Source organism: Antechinus flavipes, chromosome 1 (genome assembly GCF_016432865.1).
Source record: "Antechinus flavipes isolate AdamAnt ecotype Samford, QLD, Australia chromosome 1, AdamAnt_v2, whole genome shotgun sequence".
Taxonomy (NCBI): domain Eukaryota; kingdom Metazoa; phylum Chordata; class Mammalia; order Dasyuromorphia; family Dasyuridae; genus Antechinus; species Antechinus flavipes.
In genome coordinates, this window is record NC_067398.1 from 379,234,020 (window position 1) to 379,243,995 (window position 9,976).

Here is a 9,976-nt window from a genome sequence, read left to right on the forward strand (position 1 = left end):
AGAACAGGGGTCATACTGTGGGCAAAACTCAATCAATATTGAGGACAAGATTCCATATCTGATGGCCACAGTGGAATATAATGAGGGAAGGTAGTAGGTGTAGAGAAAAATTAGTCCCTGAAACAGCAAATTCAGCTCAGTTGGAGAACAGGACTTTCCTCCACAACCTATTTATCACTCCCAACAGATCATGTTCCATAGGAAATCTCCCTAGGCTGGGATTTGTTTCATGATTGCACCCTCTTGTACCTAGTGTAAAATGGAGGTATGCTTACTCCAAGTTTCATCTTCAGATGAACAGGAAAAAAAATCTAGTCATATTTGTAGCTACTTATGAGTTGCAACACTCCCTATCACTTCATATTTTTTCCTGTCACACCTAAATCAGCTGTCTTCCTGGTATGAGCATAGGACCTCCAGAGACCAGAGCCCCATTCTTGCCTGCCAAAAGTGACCTCTCCTTCCTTGAATTTTACTAATGCTGAACGAAGTGAGACTTTTCTTTGGTCATTTTCCCATTGTACAATGTCTCTTGCTTTTCTTTGCATATTATTTTTTAGATTATAAATTCCTTGAAGACAGGGGTCATATTGTTTTTCACCACTGCATAGTCAAAATTTTTTGACATATAATATTTTTCATTGTAGTAGGACCTTAATAAATGTGTATAAATGAAATTTTTTTTCATTAAAGATTTTAATTCATTATTCAAGAGGTAGTTAACTAAACATGACTTCAGAACTCATTTCTTCAAGAAAATAACTTCCTTTAAAGAAGGAGATTGAAAATTTACCAGAAACCAACTGAAAATTTTAGGTTGTCCATCAATTAGGGGTCAATCAAGAACAAATGGAGAAGATGAGAAAAAGGACATAGATATTATATAGCTTCAAAATTTCCAAATTTGCAACAGACCAGAAATGGCAGTTTTAAATAATTGAAAAGAAGGCTGCATTGACTCTAACCAAAACATCTTTCTGTAACCTAAGAACTTCAAAACTAACTTATTAATTTTATCAAGAACATTCACTACTAAGTATTATGTATATCACCTCCTGGATAAATTATTGCTCTAAAATTATAGGACCATCAATTACATTCAACTATTATTTTTTAAATGCCTACTAAAGATATTTTGCTAGGTACTAGTGATAAAAAGATTTACAAAAATTTCCAACATAATCCCTGTTCTCAAGGAATTTACAATCTAATAGTTAATAACAACATAAAAATGAATTAATATGAAATTAAGTACAAAGTTTCAAAAAGATATTTAAGAAAATATGAAGAGATTGCTTTCTATTGGAAGGACCAAGAAAGGTTTTTTGGAAGAAAGGGCCCCAAAGTTCTATCTTCAGAGTTAACAATGTACCAGTCACTTGATAAGGCCATAGGTATAGTTTTTTGTTTTACCCAGTAACTATTCAAAAATTTCTGGGAATTAATTCACTCATAAGACTATAAGCTTAGTGCTAGAAGGGACCTCAACCATCTACTAGTCCAATCCCCTCATTTTACAGAGGAGAAACTGAAGCTCGTAATGGTTAAATAATTTGCCTGAAGTTATAGAAGTGATAAATGGCAAAGCCAAGATTCAAGCTATGGTCTTTGGACTCCACCATATCATGCCACCTCCAATGATTATCTGCTGAACAGAATATAAAAGAAATGCAAAATTTTCTTGAAGTATTATTTTAGTGGAATGAAGTGTTGAATTAGCAAATGATTTTAATTAATAATTTGTTAATGGCTGTTGTCCATAAAGGATTTTGTCATCACTCTATATACCAAAGCTGCCTTTATTAGAAAGCAAACAGTTCCCTCAGTTCTATAGGGAGACTAAGGTTTTTATATAATACCAAACCATTCAGTCTTTGTTGCTGAAAGATATACATTATAAAAATAAGAATGTGGTGAACTAATGCTGAAAGAAGTGAGCAGAACCAGAAAACATTATACACAGCATTGGCAAGATACACAGCAGGTGATGATCAACTATGATAAACTTAGCTCCTCTCAGCAATTCAGTGATCCAAAGAAGTTCCAATAAACTTTGGGTACAAAATGCCACCCCTATTCAGAGAGAGCAGATCAAAGCATACTGTTTTCACCTTTTTTTTCCTTCTGTTTTTTTTTTTTCTTTTTTGTAGTTTTTCCCTTTTGTTCTGATTTTTTCTTCTAACATGACTCATATGGAAATATTTTTTAAATGAATGTAAAAAATAAAGTTTAAAAAGAAAAAAGACAGGAACGTAGTCTTGATAGAACACAGTGAACTTGTTTCTTTAGCTTGTCTTTTATTCTAATTCAAATAGATTTATAGCCTAAACCAGAAGGGATCTTGGAAATATATGAGTATTGAAAATTAAATTAGATAGTTATCTGTGAACTGGCAGCTTTGCTCTTTCCTAGACACAAAGAGAAAAACTTGGAGTTACTCTTCTTGGTTTTTGCCATACAATATGATAGTTATAACTCAAGAGTTATCAGTCTGTTCTGATCTAGGAGAGATCCTAGCCATTAAGTATTAGTAGACAGAAGATAATATGATTTAGATGGCTCCAAAAAGATGAGGCCAAAAGATAATAGGAAGGAGGAATGCTCAGTCAACTAGTATTTATGCCACTATTATGTGTCAGGCATTGGGTTGAGCACTGTGGATACAGAGAAAGGCAAAAGACAGTCCCTGATCTTGACGAGCTCCCAGCCTAATGTTCACCAAAGACTATAGGACAAGTAGCTAAGTGCTATTACTTACTAGTAATACTTACATGAGACTTTAGGACTAACTGTGTGCCAAAACTGCAAGACCATAAATATACCAAGAAGACTTCTTTCACATTAATCACAACTGGATCGGCCTAGCAAAGACTATGAGACACAAGCATCATAGTATAGTAAACAGAGAATATTGGATCTAGAGGCAGAGAATCTGAATTTAAATTCCACCTCTGATACCCATGTATTAATTGTTATTTAGTTATATTATTTAATAATTAAAGACCTCTTGAGGTCTCATTTCCTCACATGTAAAATGAGAGAGTTGGATTAAATGATCTGATAGGTAACATATAATAACATAGTACATATCATTACATAGGTAACATATAAGCCATCTATTTTGAGGGCAATAAGAATCATTTACTACAGGAAATGAGGTTGGTATAGGTATAAACTCATTTACAAGAGAGGATGACATGTATATGCAGTAGATAGTAACCAGTTTTGATAATTGTTTTTTCCTACTTTGCTCATTAAGTAAAAGTTAATCTTCCTAGCTTTACAAGTCCATTTATTCAATCCTTTGATTTAGCTCCCTGAGAAGTATATATTGTATTTTCCCTCATTTACTTCAGTTTCTATATTTTTGGCTGAGAAGTTTGTGGTGCTTGGCATGAAACCTCTACTTTACCTTTTACTAATTGCATGGCCTTGGACCAGTTCCTTAAGCTCTTTAAGTTTCAACTTCCCCATCTTTAATAGGAGAATAATAATATCTACTGCCAAGGGCTGTTGTGAGGATCAAATGAATTAGATAAAGGGTGAAATGAGATAGAACACAACACAACATATGCAAAGCAGTAGAAATGTGAGTTATTATTGAAAGAAATAAGAAATTTAAAAGTAAGAGTTTGTTTTTTGGGGGAAGAGAGTTCATTTAGATATAAGATGACTGAGATGAAAAATCATGAATGGAAATCTTATGTAAACAGAAGGACATGCAGGTCTAGATTTCACAGAGAGCCAGTAGGAGTTATGTACTTGAGAACTGACAAGACAGAGGTGATAGATGAAGTTGTGAGACAGGATCCATTCATGATTAAAAATATATATATATAAGAGAAAAGAACAGAGGGTCATGAACTGATTTTTGGGAGTTTGTCTTTTGAGAGATCCAGGTGAAGGTCTCACACTGCATTAGGGGCCATCCCTGATTGTCTTGATCTATATTTTGCCACTGTACCCAGACAACGCTGGAGGAGAGAAGGAAGCTGATGATTTTGCACAGCTCTCCCTCACTAAAATCCAATTCAATTTCAAGTCATGGCATCATCTTGCTGATGCCATAGTCCTCTTTAATAACAAAGGATAAACAACAATCTTGGAAGATTCTCAAATTTAAGGGCAGGAAGAGAATGGGATACTAACAAAGATCAATGTGCCAAACGTAGGAGAAGTTCAGAGAACTGAAATGTCAAGAATACCAAGGTGCAAGAGCATTTCCAGAAGTAGAAAATGCTCATTAGAATCAAGTGGTAAAGGAAGACAAAAACAGAAGTTAAAAAAAAAAAAAAAAAACAAACAGTGCCTTGCCAAAAAAAAAAAAAAAAAGACATCAATGGATTTGGTGATTCAGAAATCAGTAGGAACCTTTAAGAATTAAATTCCGGAAGAGCAATATATAACAGAAATCAAAGTGTAGGACATCAGGAAGAATAGACCTGTCATTTAAGAGGGCAAATGATGAAAATGAAGGAGAGAAATGAATGATAGCGGGAGGGAGCAGAAAGTTCAAATTAAGATTCACCTCTCCACCCATGTTGGAAAAATTCTGTGCTTGTTTGAAGCAAAGTGATATAGAACCTAAAAATGTTGGAAAGGAAGAAATAGATTCTATATAGGATGAGGGGCTTAACTTTAGCAAGGAAGAAAGACATCTATACATTTGAAAGTAAAATAACAACCAACATTTATATAGTGCTTTAGGTTTGCAAAGCAATTTATAAATATTACCTCACAAGATTTTCACAACAACTTTTGGAGGTGGATGCTATTACTATCCCATTTTAGAGATGAGAAAACAAAGGCTGAAAGATATTCAGTAACTTGCCCAATATTACAAGGTTAGTGTTTGAGTCAGGATTTGGTCTCGTTCTACCTTACTTCAGATCCAGTACTTTATCCATTATTCCATCTTGCTGCCCAGATTAAAAGAAAAGTAACAACAGTAGATAAGATAGCTTATGCCAGTTTCCCTGGATCTTCTCAGTAAGGTAGGAAACTTACTTAACTGCTCAGAGTATAGAACAAGGGTGGTATCCTGCCTCACTCTCCACTCCCACATTTTTCCCAACTTTGTCAGGATGTTATGGTTTCTCTGCCACTGATAAATGTATCATTATAGAACTGTTAACTAATCTTTTCCATTATTTATCTATTTCTTATCTGCCTGGCAGTTTTACTTATGAATGTTCCTGAGGTAATATAGTTCAATTGATTTTAACTCCTTTTCCACCACTACTTTTGAAATAGAAGCAGACTGCACAGAACTGAATGCCATTTTTATTTCATGGGTTATCATGGCTAAAGAATTTCCCACCTAAGTGAAGAAAGGATATGAACAAATAATTTTCAGATGAAGAAATTAAAATCGTTTCTAGTCATATGAAAAATTCTCTAAATCACTGTTGATCAGAGAAACACTTCTCAGATTGGACTAAAATGACAGAAAAAGATAACGATGAACATTGGAGGGGATGTGGGAAAATTGAGACACTAATACATTGTTGGTGGAGTTGTGAACTAATCCAACTATTCTGGAGAACAATGTGGAACTATACCCAAAGGCTTATGCATACTCTTTGATCCAGTAGTGTCTCTACTGGGCCTGTATCCCAAAGAGATGATAAAAAAGGGTAAAGGACCCAAATGTGCAAAAATGTTTGTAGCAGCCCTTTTTTGGAGTGGCAAGGAACTGGAAATTGAGTGGATGCCCATCAGTTGGAGAATGGATGAATAAGTTATGGTATATGAATATTATAGAATATTATTTTTATAAGAAACAGTCAGTGGGATGATTTCAGAAAGACCTGGAGAAACTTATGTGAAGTGATGCTAAGTAAAGTGAGTAGAACCAAGAGAACATTATACATAGCAACAAGATTATATGATGATTAATTCTGGTGGATGAGGCTCTTTTCAATAGCAAGGTGATTCAGCCCAGTTTGAATAGTCTTGTGATGGAAAGAGCCATCTGCACTCCAGGACCATGGGGATTGAGTGTGGATCACAATATAGTATTTTCACTTCTTTGTTGTTGTTTGCTTGCATTTTGTTTTCTTTCTAATTTTTTCTTTTTGATCTGATTTTTCTTGTGTAACATGATAATTGTGGAAATATGTGCAGAAAAAGTATACATGTTTAACATATATTGGATTACTTGCTATCTAGGGGAGGAGGTGGGGGAAGAAAGAGAAAAAAATTGGAATACAATGTTTTGCAAAGATGAATGTTGAAAATTCTATGTATATGTTTTGAAAATAAAAGGCTTTATAAAAAACAAACAAACAAAAAAAAAGAATTCATCACAATCCACAGGTGATGAGTCTCTCTCTTTAGCTCAGATTACTGACAGTCTGTTTTGGAGCCAATAGAATTGAGTTTGTTACTCTAAAAATTGTGATCAATAGCCTCAAGAGTAAGTTGAAAAGTAGTAACATTTGAAATCAACCATGAATTTGAAAACAAATTGAGAACTGTAATTCAAAAGTTGACTCTTCCCAGTAATTTTTATAGAACTGAAAAACTTAAAACAAAAGTGAATTTTTCAATGTAATCTCTGTGGTTGTTCAGCTATTTTAATCTCTGGGACATGTTAGGATCTAAAGCCTTTATAGAATTTTTTCCTTTTACCAAGGAAAAGTATGGGATTTTCAGGGGATAAAAATAAAGAATAGCTACTTTTACCAAAAAACATTGGAATAAATCTATGGTTATAAGAATGACTTCTCTTCCCATACTTATTTGTTTTTAGAGAGCCCCATTTTTTTCTCAGCAATAGTTTAAGCCTTCTACAGGATACTACTTTCCCTGCCACGTTACTATAAAAACATTCTCACAGCTAACACTTCTTTCAGCAGGCTTGTTTGATATCTAGAAATTCTCTCATGTGAGGCTAGCATGCTATGGAAAATTTAATTTAAAACAGCTCTTTTCATTTGCAAGCCAAAATTTAAAAATAAAACAAATTCTTTGACAAAAAAAATTTTGTCCCAAGTGTTATACTATTACTGTAATGACCTAATTTTAAGGTTTTAAGTGGAATTATGAAAACTGATATTTTCAGTAACTTTAAATTAGTTTTTAAAAATTCCCTGGCTCCTAATTTGTATCTTGGATCTATTTCCACCATAGTGTTTGGCCCTGTTTGCTGGCAATTCTCCTAAGTCTATAATGAAAACTTCCTGGGTGTTCTTGTTCTCAAGTAATGTTCTTGGACCATGGTTTTGGTGCCTTAGCTTTAGTGTTGGCTCATTGGTAGCTAGGTGCCGAAGTAGATAGAATATGGGCCTCAAATCAAGAAGATTCATCTTCATGAATTCAAATCTGACCTTAAACACTTACTACGTGATGCTTGGCAAGTCATTTAACCCTGTTTGCCTCAGTTTCCTCATCTGTAAAATAAGCTAGAGAAGAACATGGAAAACAACTCCAGTATTCAATTGCCAAGAAAACCTTAAATGGGGTTATAATGAGTCAGACATGACTAACAATGATTGAACTATCACAACTGGCTCATAGGCCTCCATGCCCACACAGTAAGTAGTCCTGATACTCCCAAGTTCCAGAATTATAGGCCATTAATGATCTGTCACCCACCTGGCTTGTCTTGCTCAATGTCCTGGAACTTTTACTTGCCTAATATTATCCTTTCTATGAACTGCTAAGATCTTGTTATAGTAAACGTATGGAAAAAAAAAACAAAGCAAGTATAAACAGAAGTTTGGGTTTATATTATAATTGGAAGATTTAAGAGAGATGGAATTAAAAAAAGATTCCTTTTTAAAATAGGGAAGAATTAGAAGTGACTATCAGATACTATCAGCTGCTGGTCACTATGGCAATTGAGATAAATTCTAATCCTCATTGGAGGAAAAGTGACAAACCTCCTATAGATCTCTCCCTGAAGACCACCCTCTTTCTATTCCCCTCATCCCATACATCTCTTCTTACTAAACCAGAGGCAGTGTAATTAATACACTATTTACTAATTAATAGTGAAGAGAGCATACTATTTGGGGAGAGGAAAACTATATTTGAATTGAATAAGTATCCTTAGATACTTGTGATAATGGGCATTCAAGATACTTAAGCCCTCAGAGCCTCAGTTTCCTTATTTGTAAAATAAGTGAATAATAATAATGCTCCCACTACTTGCCTCAAAATGTTATTGTGAAGAAAGCACTTTCCAAGCACTTCTACTCTTCACTAATTTTTCATTTCCTGATAATCTGGCTCTCAGTCTCACTACAACTGAAATTGTCTTACCAAAGTTACCAATGATATCATAACTACTGAATGCAATGCTCTTTTCTTAATCTCCATTCACTTTGGTCTCTCTGAAACATTCAATTCTGCTGACTATCCTCTCCTTTTGGATGTTCTCCCTTCTCTGAGGGACTTCTCTTTTTGTGACAAAAATAAGTTCCAGATAGAGATAGACCTAGTCCCTCTCCTTGAACTTGAAACCAGTATTACTAATAGCATACTGGACATTTTGAACTAAATGTCCTGTAAATATTTCAGAAGCAACATATTAAAAAAGAACTCTCTCCTCCTCCCCTCAAAACCACCTTTTCTTGTCAATTCTTGTCAAGGGTACCTTGGCTCTTCCATTTTTGTCTTTGTAACCTGATAATGATTTGCACAAATTAGGTGTTTAATTAATGCTTTCTAAATGATTGATTCAAAGAATAGAATTAAGGAGAGCTACACCTCGGGCAAGGTCATCTTCCCTTGACCCTAAAAAACAATTTCAAATAAAAAGCATAAGCTAAACATTCAGGATAAGTGTTTAATTAAAAACTTGATATTTTGAAAGCCCAGGTCAGAGGAAAAGAACTTTGCAACAGAGGGGTGTTGATGTTTCCAAGTTTTTTAGAACTAAAATAGCTTGAGGTTATCACTAATCCAAATTTATATGGTAGAAAACTTTGAATATCCAGCTAAAGAATTTAGATATCTCTCTGTAACACACAGGACAAATGACCCAAACCACAAAGAAGTCCATACTCCACATTCAGCCTCTCTATGGATCATTTCCAAAAATTAAGTCAAAAGAGGATATTGTGCTTCTAGGAACTTTGTCTCCTCAGTGTCTAAAAGTGAGAGAGATATAATGGTCTTGAGTGATGTGGCCAGGTGACCCATAAAAGGGGAAAGTCTTCTGCAAAACAAGAGGCAGTCCCAGCTGCCTGTAGAAAGTTTGAAACAGAAACCACACTAAATTGTCTACCACCATCATTACACCATCTCATCTGGCAGCAGGCTAATTCATGATAATGTCCACTGAGAGAGTCATACAATGGCATGCTGGTAGAGAAAGAGATTGAAAAAATGATGGAGCTTTTCTAAAAGAGCCATCCATATGGATATAGACAACACATCTGAGTATTTTGCATGTTGTCATGGTGAATCCAGAGCTATCAAAAGATTTGACCTACCTATTCCTGGATTTTCCAAATGCTGCATATCCTGCTGCTATTTTTATATGATAGAAATATATAACATTTTGTTTCTTTCCCAGGGGTACATATATTCATGAGTGAAAATGTAATGCCTCCTTTATGATTAATTAGTTTCTCTGGGCCTTCATAAAATGAGGAGGTTTGCTAAGTGAAGTTTCCTCTAGTTTTAAATTTATGATCCTATTAATCCCTAACCAAACAAGACAACCTTGTGCTAAAGGTTGAAGAGATCTTGCTGTAGTTTCTGTGGTAAATTCAGCACAATCCCCCCAAAACAATTAGATCTAAAAAACATCTTCAGATATAAGTTACATCTTTTGCTAGTTCCTACTAGCTGTAAAAAGCTAAATCAGGGCAAGAACAGTGCCTATTAAACCTGGTGTTGATTTAACCTATGGACTAACTGGAGGATACAAATGGTGGCCAGATTCCAATAGCTGACATTTATGTAGTATGTAAACCTGACAAAGTGTTTTATATGCCTTATCCTATTTGAGTCTTACAATAAT